This window comes from Atractosteus spatula, chromosome 10 (assembly GCF_055471065.1).
Source record: "Atractosteus spatula isolate fAtrSpa1 chromosome 10, fAtrSpa1.hap1, whole genome shotgun sequence".
In the NCBI taxonomy this organism is placed as follows: Eukaryota; Metazoa; Chordata; class Actinopteri; order Semionotiformes; family Lepisosteidae; genus Atractosteus; species Atractosteus spatula.
In genome coordinates, this window is record NC_142715.1 from 14,007,023 (window position 1) to 14,023,099 (window position 16,077).

Here is a 16,077-nt window from a genome sequence, read left to right on the forward strand (position 1 = left end):
TGGACTCCAAACATTTTGGGTTAAACTGTTATCCACATACTCTAACGAAGAGAAATGTTAGTGTCTTCCGGTGTGTGAGCCCATTTCTAAAAAAAAAGTTATATAAATTGAATTGTTCTACTTTTTAGGCTTGCATAGTCTTATTAATATTTCAGTTAAATCTTTTTTTCTGTAGTAACATCAGTTGATATTAATATTAGTCCTGATTTATAATTTTTTGTCATGGTTGATCTTAAGTAATTTTGTAATTAGTTTCAGTTTTGAAAAATGGTGCAGAGAAGCTACCAAAACTGGTAATGTTCATATAATGTGTAATGCAAAAGCAGCATTTTGGGTTGAAAACAAAAAGTATATCTTGGTATGAATCCTAACACTTCATAGGCAGCGTTCTAGGACTTCTCGCTTCAGATAAAGTTGTCAATACATCATAGATTTCTACTCAATCAATATCAGCAGTGTTATCGCTACCGAACGCTAAATATAGATCCTGGCAATACTTCGTGAGATCTTCGTAAGAAAATCCAAAATACTACGGAAGGAATCAAATTTATATGTTTCTTTGGATCGAGAATATGATCATTATGAGATTCAAAACATGCCTGTCTTTTCTTTTTTCGAGGACAAATGGATTATTGAGGTGTAAAGATGGGTTCAAAACCAAAATCACCTGCTATGGCTGCTGTTTCTTCAAATCCTTCAACTGATCATCGATATCGAGGAATAATATATAGTTTCTTCAAATCCTTCAACTGATCATCGACATAGAGAAATAATATTATACAAATTGTGGTTTTCTGTTAATTGCCAATTTGACTGTAATTACATCTTCGTTTACAGATGTCTTGCATGTATCACAAGGTATAATAGTCGCCGTGCGTCCTCAGTTAAAATGTACGACAAAAGTACAACATTTATGGTTACATCCATATTAAAATGAAGGTAAATATACCAAGATATTAAAATACAATTGTACAGTCCTAACTTAATAATGCCTGTGAAGTTTTCCAACAAATCCGAACTGTAATTTTGAAATATTATAGCTGAGAATGAAAAGAGAGTACAAAGATCAAATTCAATGAGTGAAAATGCACCAGTAGTTCTCTAAACTCAGTTTCTTCCCTGAAATGACTTGCTTGTGAAGCACCAAGCAGCCTTGAACGGATCGCAGAAATCAAATATACAGTACAGATGGATTCAGAGTGTGCTTTCCAACTTTTGTGCAACATTTTCCTTTGATAGGGCGGAGTTGTCTTCACAATCTGGGTTAAATAAAAAGGAGTGACGTCAGTGTTAAACAGCTTTCCTTCTTGGGGAACAACGGTTGTGTTCCATATTTCTAATTATTTTGGTTTCAAGATCGCAATTTAGTGTGAAACATAAAAGCCAGCTGGATAAGCTTTATTAATTTCCCTCACGGGATCAATAAAGTATCTACAGTATCTATAAATCTCTTACACGTCATTTACAATGGCCTTTCAACTAACAGCCCGTGCAGGGATCAAACCCTAGCTGTTGGTACAGTACGAGTTGCGTAAGGCTCTGTAACGCGCAGATGAGAAACTAACCTCTGCTTCTTCATTATATACACAGTGAGCTATATATGCAATATATATGCCTAAAGAACTGGACAATCAACTGAAGGACCTCAACTGGATGGCCGTACACAAGAGACTGGCCACCAGAGAGGTCCTCTACAGACACTCGCTTACCAGGAACCCGCATTGCCCCCGGGACACGTGTTTCATCGAGGAGACTCAGAAGCACGTGTTCTGGAGCTGCCCCTTCGCCAAGGCGGTGTGAGGCAGAATGGACAACACCATGCAACTCCTGGGGACGGGTGCGGTGCTCAGTTACCAGTACATTCTGCTGGGGCTGGCACCTACCGGATTGGACAAGGGGACGCAGTTCCTGATGTGGCCGCTGCTGTCCCTCACTAAAAAAGGCCTGTGGGACTCCGTAAAATTTCCAGAGATTCATTTATTTTTAAAGGAAAATCACCAACAGCGGCCGAGATCTACTGGAGTTTTTTCATTCTATACTGCGATTTCTGAAGGGTACCCTGTGAAAATACAAGTTTTGACGAGAAGGGATGGACATATAATATCAAAAGGCTTGGGGAATTGAACTTTAAGGTGAAGACTGCAGGTTCAGTAGCAGCAGAACCTGATCAGTATCAGTTGACTCCGATATACTTTGAAAATGAACTTGGGGATTTAGAGACAGACGTGCTACCGTTGCACCATGGGGTACTTAATTTAAAAAAAATAGGAAAAAAATCAGTGTTCCTGGATCTGTAATTGAGAACAACATCTGCACAAGAGCTGCGCAGGAAGAATAAAATGTGGTCTGGGATGAAGAGACTCTCTTCGGAAGAGCGGCGCTCTTCACAGGAGATTTTTTTTTTGTGAAGCTGATTTGTGTCCTTTGGGGAATTCAAAGGCGCTGACTGTTGTGACCTCGTGTTGCAACGGTAGCGCGTCTGACTCCAGATTAGAAGGCTGCGTGTTCAAATCACGTCGAGGTCAGCTGTTAATTTTTCAGGTTCTGCTGGTCCTGAACACGGAATTCACACCATGCAGTTGAGTTCTATCTGTACACCACATAGATAATCTAAACAAAATAGAGCAGTACAGGACACGCAGTGTGGAGCTCACACAGGCTTACAGTCTCCAGCATTGGAGTGGAGGGGAAAAAAAGAACTTTGTTTTTTTTTTGAAGAGAAAAGGCACAGTTCACATCTGCTTAACATCACGTCCAACTTTAGAGACAGCTACATCAGAAAATGGAATCCCGGAAGTTTCAGATAACTTTTTTTAGTACAGGTTCAAGCAAACCTGAAAGTTAATGAGTTTCCGGACACTTTTGTTTTATTAAAAAGTGTCTGAAGCCTGAAAATGTAATTTGGAAAAAAAACCCGCTATTGGACATTAGCAGGTGCTTTTTGTAACGATTTGCTACTTCATGCTGGAAAACAAAGGAAACAGACCCAACGTTTGCTTTCAGGTGCGGTTCATCACATAATATACATGTATTACTGAGGAGTTTGAATAAAATTTACACGAGCCAGGTAGAAGTCGAACCTACAATCTTATGATCCGAAATCAGACGCGTTGTTTATTAAACCGCTGGCATTTTACATGACCTGAATTCCCCCATAGTGTGCTCAGCGCCGCTACTAGTAACGCACCGCTCCGTCTAAAATTTCAAAGTGAGAAACATGTGTTTTCTGATTTTTTATGAGTTTTAAAATATAACCTCTTTAAATCAGACAAGGGGTTTATATTTCGCATTGAAATTCCGATTGATTGAGAATTCAAAGAAAGACTGTTTTCTTCCACAGCACCGTATAATTATCACATCCAACAGACTCTCCAACCTCGGTGGGTGAGCAATTGCTCCGATTAATTAGGTCACGTATCATGTTAAATCACTTCTTCTCAACACAACATTTCCTGGTGCACGTTTTCTCTATGAAAAAAATACATTTTTTCCTTGCACGATTTCTCGTTTTTTATCAAAGCGTACAGAAATAAAAAAGAAGAAATAGTGTCGCAAAAGAACTCTGTCGCCCTTGGGAGATGTCAAACGCATTGGACATGAAAAATGCCAGATAAAAGCCAGTTCTCTTCGTTTCTCAGTGTCGGGGCTGCTATGTAAAAGAGGCAATTTGCTCTGAGCGCAGGTTCAGCGCTTACTGAACGCAGATGTCTCAGAGCGGTGTGTCCAAGTGGCTGTAAAAGGTGATGGCTGTCCTGTCACCGTAGCTTAGTTGGTTAAAGCGCTTCTCTGTTAAACAAAAGAACCGAGATTCAAATCCCAGCCGTGTCTTTCTTCCTATCTTGTAGTACAGAACGTACCATTTTGGGCACTCACAAAGGGCTTGATTTCGTTAAATGCATGTGTTCATCTCCTTTCTGGAAAACTTGTTTTTGATGAAATTCACACAGCTTGCGAAAAATGAAATTCAATTCTTGGTTATCAGTGCAGAAGAAATATTACCGGTTGGCAAAATAAACGGTAAGAGATTTTTTTTAACCAAAAACGTGTGATTCGAGAAAAGAACCCGGCAGTCAGTCTCTGTGGCGCAATCGGTTAGCGCGTTCGGCTGTTAACCGAAAGGTTGGTGGTTCGAGTCCACCCAGGGACGGGGCTCTTTTGCGATGTAAACGTTGTCTTCAGTCGATTGGATTTCTCAGCGAAACCATAACCATTTTAATATTTGCAGGAACTGCGAGTGTTTAACACGTGTCAGGGTAACCGGGAAATGTCCAATAATGCCCAACATCGCAACTCCCCAGAAAACCATATTCACCCAAGAAAAATTATCGTCGAATCGTCATTTATACTCCAGTTGAATCCTCTGCTGAAATATTTTAAAAATACAATGCAGGTTTGTTTGAGAACTTGACAAGCATTGTTACGATAGCACTGTGCAGTTGGATTTTGATATTTTGACATATTTACCTTAATTTTAAACATAAATACTATACAGTCTATTGTAATTTTAAAATATGTTAGCTGAGGATGCAAAGGGGTGAAAGGGAAAGGTCAGAGGGTATAGTAACAACAAGGTTAGGATTGGTGGAGGTGGTAGGGGTGTTGATGGTTTTTCTCTGTAGAGGATGATTGAGTTTTTTATCCTTCTCTGAAGTGAGAAATTGGAAGAGTTAGGAGTTGAGGGATCTGATGAGGTTAATTATAAAAGGAAGTTGATGTGGAGCTGTAAGCCGTAAAACTTCCTAACGTCTTTGGTTGTCATCAAAGATAAACTGCAGTAAGTAAAGATAAAGAAAATTATCTTTGCTTACTGCCCTGTCTTTCTCACACCTGAAGAAGGCTCCACGGCCAACACGTTATGTTTCCTTTCTTCTCTTTTCAGCATGGAATAATCCTTTAATTTTTCCTTTGCAGCCTACGCATGCTGACGCAGCTACTCACCTGATATTTAACATTCCTATAATCACAACTATGAATGTCCACTGTGGGTATTTTTTCCATTATTATTTATTTTGGCATTGAAGCATATTTGATGTAATACCGAAGTGTCATAATCACTGAAAAACATATTTTATCATTTAGAAAGAATTAAAAAAATATAAATCACTTTGAATTGCATTTAGCCTGTTCTGATCTAGGTTTTCTATATACTTTAACATGCCATGTTCAGAATGTCACAACGCAGAAATGCAACAGTGAAGTGTCGTAATTACAAATGTTCGTGATGAGTGATTTTGTCTCTCTTACCTTAGTGTCGGAATACTAAGATGTTTTGGTAACGAGGAAGGAGGGAAAAAGTAAATCAGCAGAAGGGGTGCTATTTTGTTGACTATAAATCCTCACATGCCATGTTCAGAGGGTCATATTTTAAAAAATGGTACAGTAAATTTTCTTATACTTCATGATTTTCATAATTTGTTACATTGTGTCTCAGACCTTTTGTCAGAATTCTGAGATTTTTTTTTCTAAACTGGGGCCATCGCAATACAACAGAAAGAGCAATTAGCTTTTCCCAATGAATTCTCTCATGCCATGTTCAGAGGGTCATATTTTAAAAATGGTACAGCAACATTTCCTGAAGTTCAGGATTTTGACAGTCTGTTACATTGTGTCTCACACCTCAGTGGCAGAATTGTGAGACGATTTTATAATCAGGAGGGAGGGTCATAGCAATAAGCAGAAAGTGTCATCACCCTTTGCTCATCCTCAGTTAACCATATATTGTCATATGCCATGTTCTAAATGTCCAATTGAAAACTGCTATAATAACATTTCTTGCAAAATGCAAGATTTTGCGACTTTGAGAATTCACGTTTTGCCTTTGTCTTATTTACTTGTTGTCTAACATGCCAGTTTGTGTTATTGTGAGTTTTGAAAATTGGTTTTCGATTTTCTGAAATGTGTTTCATACAAAAATGCAATTTGGATAATCATTACTTACATATTCCCCTTTACTGAGGATATGTGCAGTAATCCACTCGGATTAGTATTTTTAAAAATGACTATAGAGAGCCATCTACAGGCGAAAGGCGGCATAACATCACAGCAGCAGCATTTAAGGTGGAACAAAAAACGCGAATAAGAAGCTGGCGAATAAGCAGCCAACTTCAGCCTCGTTAATGCAATAGGATTGGGTGAGGTAGAAAAATATTTCTTCCTCTGAATCCTAACATTTATGTAGGTGTTCTAGGACTTCTCGCCTCAGATAAAGCTGCCAATACATCACTTATTTCTACTCCATCAATATCAGCAGTGTTATCGGTACTGAGCCCTAAGTGTAGGTCCTGTCATCATATAAAAACTTGAACTTATGGACTGCATTCATCTGATAAAATCTGATAAAATTAAAAAAAATAGGAAACAAATTTGCATGTTTTTCTCAGATCCAGAATAGCATCATCATGAGACTCAAAACAGACCTGTTTTTAATTCTTTCCAGGAGGAAAGATTATTCAGATGCAAGCATGGGTCCAAAATCAATGTACTTACCTATCGCTGTTGCTTCTTCAAATCCATCAACTGAACGTCGATATTGAGGGATGATATCATACAACTTTTGGTTTTCTTTTAAAGCAAATTTTATTAAAATATGAGCCTCTATTATAGTTGTCTTGGATGTTTCGCAAGGTATAATAAACCCCCTTGTGCCCTCCGCTAAAATATTATTAAATACAACAATCTTTATATATATAGAACAGCATTTATGGTTACATGTATATTAAAATTAATATAAATATACAAAAGTATTAAAATATAAATGTACAGTCCTAACATAATCATGCTGTCCAACTGTCTTTTTTGCTTTTTAAGTTCTCCAACAAATCTGTGTTGTAATTTTAAATATTTTAACTAAGGGTGCAACGAGAGTATAAATGAATTCTCCCGCCAGCCATTTGAAGGTCAAAGTCCATGGCTGAATACGATTCCCTTGAATGTTGGCCATGACTGGTCATTCCTAGTGATAATGACTAATGTACTCAATTGTTTACTTGTTGTAGTTCGCCACACAAAACAACTGCATTTCCTGCAAATATCAAGTGGGTTAAGGTTTTACTAAGAAATCCAATTATCTCCAATAATGAGAAATGGGCTCGAACCACTAACCTTTCAATTAACAGCTCCCAGAGACTCACGTGCATCCCTTTTCTCTATTTGCAAGCTTTTGGTAAAAAAAAGACTTTATTCTTGCCAGCCTGTGATATTTGTTTTGCACTGCTAAGCAAGATCTGTGTTTCATCTTTCGCAAGCTGTATGAATTTCATGAAAAGCAAGTTGTTCTAGAAAGAAAATGAAAACTTGCATTTAACAAAATCAAGCCACACGTGATCATCCATAGTGATACATTCTATAAGACAAGACAGGAAGAAAGGCAACACTGGGATTTGAACTCAAGATCTCCTGTTTAATAGGAAAACGCATTAAACAAATCAGCCAAAGTGCTGTCAGAGTAAAATGCCAAGTTTCCCACTGATGATACGTACAAAGAAATTAATGTACATTTTCCCCCAAAATCAACCAATTTAAAAATCAAATGCATCCCTCCTCATCTGCAGTTGGAGAGAATAATGTCAGAATAAATACAGGTTTAAAAGTCAGGAGCATTGATAGTCCTATTTAAAAATTTTGCTAAAATGCTCACAATATATTAAAAAAGTTCTATAAAATGCAAATATAATTAAAACATATTAAAACAAGGTAAAAAGAAATGATACACAGTTATAAAGATCAGGAATTATCAATTTGAAGTTACAATCCACTTACAATATGCCAAAAATGGCAAGAATATGTAAAACAGGTGTATAATTTTCTTTTTAAATAAAACAAGTTAAAAATAAATACTAAATACTTTTAAAATTCAGGAATGTGATTGGTCAGATGCTTACGATGAGTGTTGTTGGTGTTTCGTGTGATTTAGCGAATTGAAAAAATATTAAATTTAAAAACGGCAATAGCTCGTATGAAAAAATAGTTCGTAAGTATCTTTGTTGTAACAGCTGCGCCAGAACTAGTGTATTCATATTCAGCAGAAAATTACCTGAACTTGACTGGTTTATATTCAGTTATGTGCATTGGGAACAAAAGGGAGACTTACTGTACGTGGATTTTATTAGGTTTTATGAATCAGAAAATGCATTTTTACACGTTTATGCCTACGAGCAGAAATAACTTCCTGCTTTCAGCGCTTTTATTGTTTCTGCTTGTAACCTCGAACAGAGAAACCCAGTACTGACTCACAGAAACGCCCCGGAGTTTCTGTGTTTCTGGGATTTAAGAGGGATGTATGAAGACAGTAGAGGGGAGTTTGTTTGTTTTTTTTCCCCGCTGTAGAAGGCGGTGTGACGAGTCTGGAGGGAGGAGACGCACATTCCGCACTGGGAGTGCAGAGCAATGAGTTTCACCTGCAGCTCGCCGAGTCCTGTTCTATATAACCGCTGAGCCCGGATACACAGAGTCTCCAGCCAGTGTTGGAGACGCACAATGTCAATAGTTTTTTTTTAAGCAAAAGCCGGGGTTCTTTCGCTATTATTATTAGTGGATTATTTGAGTTAGTGGTTACTGAGCTAGACCGGCGCGAATAGCGCTTCTATTTCTTTTCTCTGCTCAAACACTGCTGGGCAAAGCTTAAATTAAAACCCTTTTTCTGAAACATTGAGTGTGAGGGGTAACAGGTGGAGGTAGTCCGTATCGAGGTCACCGGGGGGGTACTCCTGTCTCCCCAGATGACACTTTTTATTTTTAAGATAAACGCGAGATAAACAACGTTTGTTTGAAACCGCTCCACAAATTTTCTCACATGCACGTATTCTCCAATATCACCACAGCAAAACCATAAAGTTTGTTTCCACAGACATGACACTATTATGCAATAAACCAATAAATTAATGAACTAGCAGAATCCCAATAAAACACCCGGCCACCTGGCCAGCCCAGCATGTCAATATCATACATTTTACCAACAAAACCGCAAAAGCAAAAAACAGCAAATATATATATATATCCCATGTTTTTACCTTATTCTGGAGCATGATATATATCCAAAATAACCCAGACTAGTTTATCTCAAGAGCTAGAGACTAGTAAACGTTATTGATTACTAATAAATGTTTGAAGAACGAGCGCCAGAAATAAGGCGATTTGATTGGTAAAAACCGCTGTCATTCATTGTATTTTAAGCCATTCAGAGGCCTTAGGGGGTGAGACTTCCTCTGGAAGCTTCAGGCTGCATTTTTAGCTGTCAATCATTGACTCAGAAGGGATAATCAATCAGTTTTTTATCAGTTTCTTATCAGTGCTCCTTTTTTTCCACACCAGAAGGCAACTCTGAGGTTTTGTTTTCATTGCATAACAGCAGATAAAGGCTCTCTAGCAGTGTCTAAAGGTTTTTATAGCAATTGCAATGGTTTTTATTCTTATTTTCAATATTTTATTAATTATTAATGTCATTCCAGGTCCAGTCTTCACAAAACATGATGTAGAATTTTTTCTAATTGATCAATTTGTCCCAGATTTTTATCCAAGCTAGTAGTTACCTAGAGGTTTTCAAATCATTCCCAGGCCCTTGACATGCATATAGTTGATAAATCTGACCTCTGAAGACCAAAAATACATGTTCGCCAGCTGTTTTTTTGGGGTTTTTTTCATATGTTTGTCTGCTGAGTGGACACATTAAGAAATATAAGAAATTAAACTATTCACACTCAAAGCCAAGAGGGCTAGCTTCAATTTAAGACCTGAACCAGGCTCCTGCTATGTTCTGCTGCAGAGATATAACATATGTTTAAGGGGGAGGAAATTCCAGGCAGACATTGTCTAAATATGTCAATGTTGTTAAGTGGTTAAAGCCCAAATGAAGGGCTGTTTTGGATGAAAGCAGTAGATTTGGGTCTGATCAAGCTCGTTACTGACCTCACTCACGCAAACTCCATACGCAGTATTCGGGACTACGTGCGATAAAGAGAAGAGTGCCCCCTTCTGATATATCAAGAATACACATAACTATGGAAGCCCGTCTCGCCAGGGAGTGAAAAAAACCGCGCTATGGTATCTCATATTTGCAACTTCGAAATTATCCCCATTTAACTGTCTGTTCAAGTTCAAGTTCAAGTTTATTGTCATTACACTCATATACATGGTATATGGTATAACGAAATGCTATTTAGCTAGCTCTCGGACATAAGTAGTACAAAGAGAAAAAAACAACAACAACAACAGTACAATTGTGTAGCAAAAGAAAGACAGAGACAACAGGCAGTGTGCAAAAAACAACAACAGACGATGTGCAAAACAACAAAAAGGTAACAGGTTACGTGCAAAAATATGCATCAACAGAATAAAATAAAGGGATAGAAATTATGGGGAGTGAGCTTTTGACATGTATGGTAGAGGTAGATTTTCAATGTGTGTCTGGGTTTTTGGTAAGAAAGAAAGGAATCAGGCACTGTGAGGTTCAGATCATAGGTGAGAGGTGAGGTGAGAGTGAGAGTGAGAGAGGCTGGGAATTTAACAGTTTGATAGTGCAGGGGTAAAAACTGTCTCTGTCTGGTAGTCCGGGCCCGAATGCTCCGGTACCGTTTTCCAGATGGTACAGATGCAGCCATTCAAAGTGCGCGTCACAGACACGTACCGCAGGTGACGTCGCTCAGTATGACGCAAGATGACGCGTGGCACCGCAGTAAGTGATTGGTTGACCGACAGGGGCACTCGTGGTCCGTTGGTCTGTCGTAGAAAGACTTACAGTAAAAACGTCTTTGCTGTGCCCGTTGTAGATATTGAATTTTACCACTGAAGGGAAATCTTAGTAGCTGAGCATAAAAAGAATAGGAGCATACTGTAACGCGTGTGAAAGCCATAAACGATATTAATTTTGGAACATAAACATACAGTATATAGCTGGTCTTGGTACTTTAAAGAAAAAAATACACACCGGTATTCCATTTCTCCCTAAACATTGTAAGCTTCGAAGTCTTTAACTAACGTGATACCGGAGTCAACAAGCATACTTTTAGAATTTGATTAAAAGGGAATATAATATGGAATCGCGTATCTCAAGAATTTAATAACGGTATGATTATATCCGTGTACTGCGGCAGGGCTGTGTAGGGCTGTTTCGCCTGCCTGCTCCAGCGAGCTGACTGTAGCCGACTGGTCTAGGTGCGTGCCTGCCAACGGGCAGGCTGTGTGCTCGAATCCAGCTGGACCTTCTAGTTTTATTTATTTATTTTTTAATCGCGTAACATAAACATATTACCGTATGCAAACTGTACTGTATACAGTATGTATATGTATATTTAATGTCTTAACTGTGCCCGTTTAATTGAATTTAAAAAAATTATTTAACACGAACATTAAGCTGTTTACATCTTCCGCCTGAGAACAGTCACCCGTTGCTACCCAACGCAGAATGGTGATTGGCTGACACCATCTGACACCCCTCTGATTGGAGAAAAAAGACGTGCTGGTTTGCTATACATACTGTAACAGGAAGAGGATTTCTTTCTATTCAAAACGTGTATTTTAAAAGTTTAAGTAAAAACCTTACAGCGTACACAGATTTCTAAACTGATCAGGATCGTTATCTTTGTCTTATGCATAATAATATTCACCGCTCTGTGCAGCAAATTAATAATAAACTTTATTTTATATAGCGTTTTAAACGAATAAGTAATTAGATTGCTCATAAACCTAATCACTTGCTTTTTCTTTTTATTTAGGCTCAGATTTCAACTATAGATCGTATTATTAATAACCATAATAACAACCAACCAACAAAAACAACCATATAAACATAATACCAACCAAAAACATAGATAACAACCACAATACAAAATCAAATATATCAAACCATTTTACTCTCGCAAAGTCCTCCAATTATCATAATCCCGCCCCTTATGCAAAACCAAACCTTCCTCCCATCCCAGTTTATCCTGTTTATCATAAACAAAATCCACCTCAATTTTCAACATAAAGCATTACACAAAATCAATACCTCAACACTCCATACTCAACAACGATAATTCACAAACAGCCAGAACATGTAACTACACATTCCCAAACAGACCTAATTTCCATAGCCCCGCCCCTTATGCAAAACCAACATCCCTCCCCTGTTCTCTCTCTCCCCTGGCGGTTGTAATTGTTTTTATTTTCAAATAAATTTTAGCAAAGTCATGCATTTTAAAAATCTTAAGATTTTTATATTTATGTCTTTCTTTAGTGGTTTCATTAGTGACAAAGGCTAAACTTTCTTGGAAAAATGTCTTTTATGTAAACCATGTTTGCTATTTATTCATTCAGGGCTAAAATATGTTCATTGTATTCTAATGAAAGAAGGGTTCCTTTCGCCGTAGTCGGGAGCCTAGCCTTTAACTAGTAAGTACTGTACTTACTGGGTTTTTGAGGGGGGGGGGGGGGGGGGAGTGTCTTTCGCTGGAAATCTCGCCTCCTACTTTGAAAATACCCGTGAGACGGTTCAATTCGTCACAGCCAGCACTCCTGCAGAGAGGGGGGTTGTACTTGGAGTGTATACAGTACACGCGTTATGCTCTTCGTTAATGTCTAAGCCGGAACATATCATTATATCTCATTTTGTATTTCTTAAAAAAAATCGTTTTCCCAGCCTAACAGTATTGTTTTTAACCTGTAAATTTGCTGGACAGAGAGGTGAACATTATTACACAGAAGACAAAGATAGCGATTTACGTTGCATTGTGTATCGTGCTGCTTTAATACAGTTTTAAATAATTGGAAGTCTAAACAGTATCAGCTTTATTTATGGGTTTTAAATAAAGGTGATTTAAAGGCGATTTAAATCAATATAAATGTTTATATTGTAACGCATAGGTGACTATTCATTGTTATTAAAATGACTTAAATTCGATCATGTTGTGATATTTAGAAATATACATTTGTTTGGTGCGAGTGAAGTTTTATTTAATCTCTGAGCCATACTGATTATTCTGGAAGCGAGTTTCCGCCAGGGAGTAAAAAAAAAACACACTATGGTATTCTCTCCAATGCAGTGCAGTTAAAAACATACCTCTGATGCTGCTCCTAAATGAATATCGTTTATGACCATCAGAGGCTTTATGCTCCTTTTCTTTTTTCCAGTGGATTGAACAGGGAGAGGCATTTCATGATGTACTTTTCACTGATGAAACAACAGTGGCTCTGGAACAGTTTTCAACCATGTTGTTTTATAAAAAGGGGAGATATGTACACGTTACTGAAGCTAAAAGTTTAGCCTTTGTCACTAATGTAAACACTAAATAAAGACGTATAGAAATCCCTACGTTACAGACTGTATATGGCTGGTATTGGTAGTTTAAAGAAAAAATACACACCAGTATTCCACTTTCTCCCTAAACATTTTAAGCATCAGAGTCTTACATGTGGTTATTTATTGCATAATTTAATTTTGAAAGCCACTGAGACATCAGGTACTACTGTTGTATTTATGAAAAAGAAACAAAACAAAAAACATACTAACAACTGTGCCATCCTACTCCTTAGTTAATACATTTTATTATTCATAAACAGTTAACATTGTTAGCAAAATATTTTGAATTATATTTATCCCTATTTTTTCTTTAGTTTTGTATTTAACTTATTATATGATAGTCAGACTTAATGTATATTTGAACAATGAAATGAAAATATATTTTTACAAGATTTTACATTAAGCACTTAAAATTAATATGGTTAATAAAAGTAAACTGTAACATGCTGTAACAAGATCGGTTAAACTGCGAAGAAAATGCTTTCAGAGAAAATGTTTCAGGTGTGAAGAACATAGATCTCTAATGCAATTTCAACCAAACCTGTTCCCACACACCCTGCCCCCACTACCATTAGAATATACACAAACATTCGCGTTTCATTCTGAGCAGAAGACCCTCACACCTGAAGAGTGCTGGCTGTGACGAATTAAACCGGTCTAACTGGCTTCAATCACAGACCATGTGACATGGGACTCAGTAAACTAACAGCGCCACTGGATTTGATAATACCTAACCAAAATCCGCAATATGGAAACAGAACCTGTGTGATTGTTGATAGATGATGTACTCGTAACATTTTTTCAAGACGAACTACAACATTTAAAAAATGACTTGTATGTACTTGATCTCTAATCAATCCACGGGTCCCAGCACAAAACGAAAGTAAAATGCATACCGTTTCGCGCTTCTTATTAGTTGCTCAAAAGTAATTTGACCGTATGAAATGCATAATATAAACCTAGAAACATATACGTGAGCAGTACTTAAGCACTGTAGTATCGGTGTTAAGACATACCTCTCAAATACTGTAAATCAAGTTAAAAATATCTCAAGACCGATTCTGGTCGTAATGAAACCATGTTTCGTGTATGTTTTCTTTTTCATCTTGAAATAACTCATTTCTAAATACCTTTTTCACTGTTAACATCTTGCAGCAACTTTGCGAGCAAAATATACACTCTGACAGTTCATCCTGCTACCAACATTAAATAAAACAAATCTTAAGATTTCTATATTTATGTCTTTATTTAGTGGTTTCATTAGTGACAAAGGCTAAACTTTCTTGGAAAAATGTATTTTATGTGTTGCAGAAAAAACTGACTTGCTTTAACAAAATATGTTTACAAATCCTTTCACCTGGCATTTTCGTAGTTAGAAATTATGGAACGCTCTGTTAAAAGCAAGGGAGTTTTTATGTCCGTTGCAGTTCTTTTGCAACATGAATATAATTATATCGTTATTAATTTCTTGAGATACGCGATTCCATATTATATTCCCTTTTAATCAAATTCTAAAAGTATGCTTGTTGACTCCGGTATCACGTTAGTTAAAGACTTCGAAGCTTACAATGTTTAGGGAGAAATGGAATACTGGTGTGTATGTTTTCTTTAAAGTACCGAGACCAGCCATATACTGTATGTTTATGTTAAGATTTCCCTTCAGTGGTAAAATTAGATATGAATATTCAATACTTAAACGGGCACAGTTAAGACATTAAATATACATATACATACTGTATACAGTACAGTTTGCATACGGTAATATGTTACGCGATTAAAAAATAAATAAAACTGGAAGGTCCAGCACCTTCCACCTGGATTCGAGCACACAACCTGCCCGTTGGCAGGCACGCACCTAGACCAGTCGGCTACAGTCAGCTCGCATGAGCAGGCAGGCGAAACAGCCCTACACAGCCCTGCCGCAGTACACGGATATAATCATACCGTTATTAAATTCTTGAGACACGCGATTCCATATTATATTCCCTTTTAATCAAATTCTAAAAGTATGCTTGTTGACTCCGGTATAACGTGAGAAATGGAATACCGGTGTGTATTTTTCCTTGTGATATTTTAAGCTCTAGTTGAATGATAGGTGTCGCATTTTAAATCATTTTCGTAGTTAGAAATTATGAAACGCCCTGTTAAAAGCAAGGAAGTTTTTATGCCCGTTGAAGTAAAACAAAATGCCTGACAAAGTATGGCTTGGACAGATTCCAAGTGCTTGTACAAATGTGCTAAAGAAATTATACTTTGAGTATACAGCTTGTCCAAAGTCATCCATTATTAATACTATTAGTAATATCTTCGGTAAAGGCTTTGATGCATAAATATTTCTGATAAAGGTAGGTTGTGTACTTTTGTCCAACTGAGCAATCTTGCTTTCATAAAATATACCAACATTTTAATGACTGAAGATTAACATGCTGTAATACACTGTTCAAAATTAAAGGCTCAAATGCTGTACATGAGAGGTTAAGCTCCCCCTGGCGGTTTTACAAGGTGACGCCGGATAGTTTCCGGCAGAGCGTCAAATGATGCGCGATTAACCACGTGACACTGCGTGATACCGCGACACGCCCACCGGGGTATGCCGCAAAATAACGCACCCATTTTGAATGGCTGCATCTGTAGCAGATCATAAAGTCTGTAGCTGGGGTGTGTGGGGTCTTTGATAATGCTTAGAGCTTTCCTCAAGCACCGTCTGTCATAAATGTCCTGGATAGATGGGAGGGTAACCCCAGTGATGGACTGGGCAGTTTTCACCACCCGCTGTAGGGCTTTGCAGTCAGCAGCACTGCAGT

At 37.6% G+C, this 16,077-nt stretch overlaps 2 non-coding genes across 2 annotated transcripts; both read left to right on the top strand.

Moving 5' to 3' along the window:
- The first annotated feature begins 2,453 nt into the window (after positions 1 to 2,453).
- On the top strand, positions 2,454 to 2,525 carry trnaw-cca (transfer RNA tryptophan (anticodon CCA)). Its single transcript has one exon. It is a non-coding gene; the product is annotated as a tRNA-Trp (tRNA).
- A 1,548-nt stretch (positions 2,526 to 4,073) lies between these two features.
- On the top strand, positions 4,074 to 4,147 carry trnan-guu (transfer RNA asparagine (anticodon GUU)). The gene has a single exon. It is a non-coding gene; the product is annotated as a tRNA-Asn (tRNA).
- Positions 4,148 to 16,077: the final 11,930 nt, after the last annotated feature.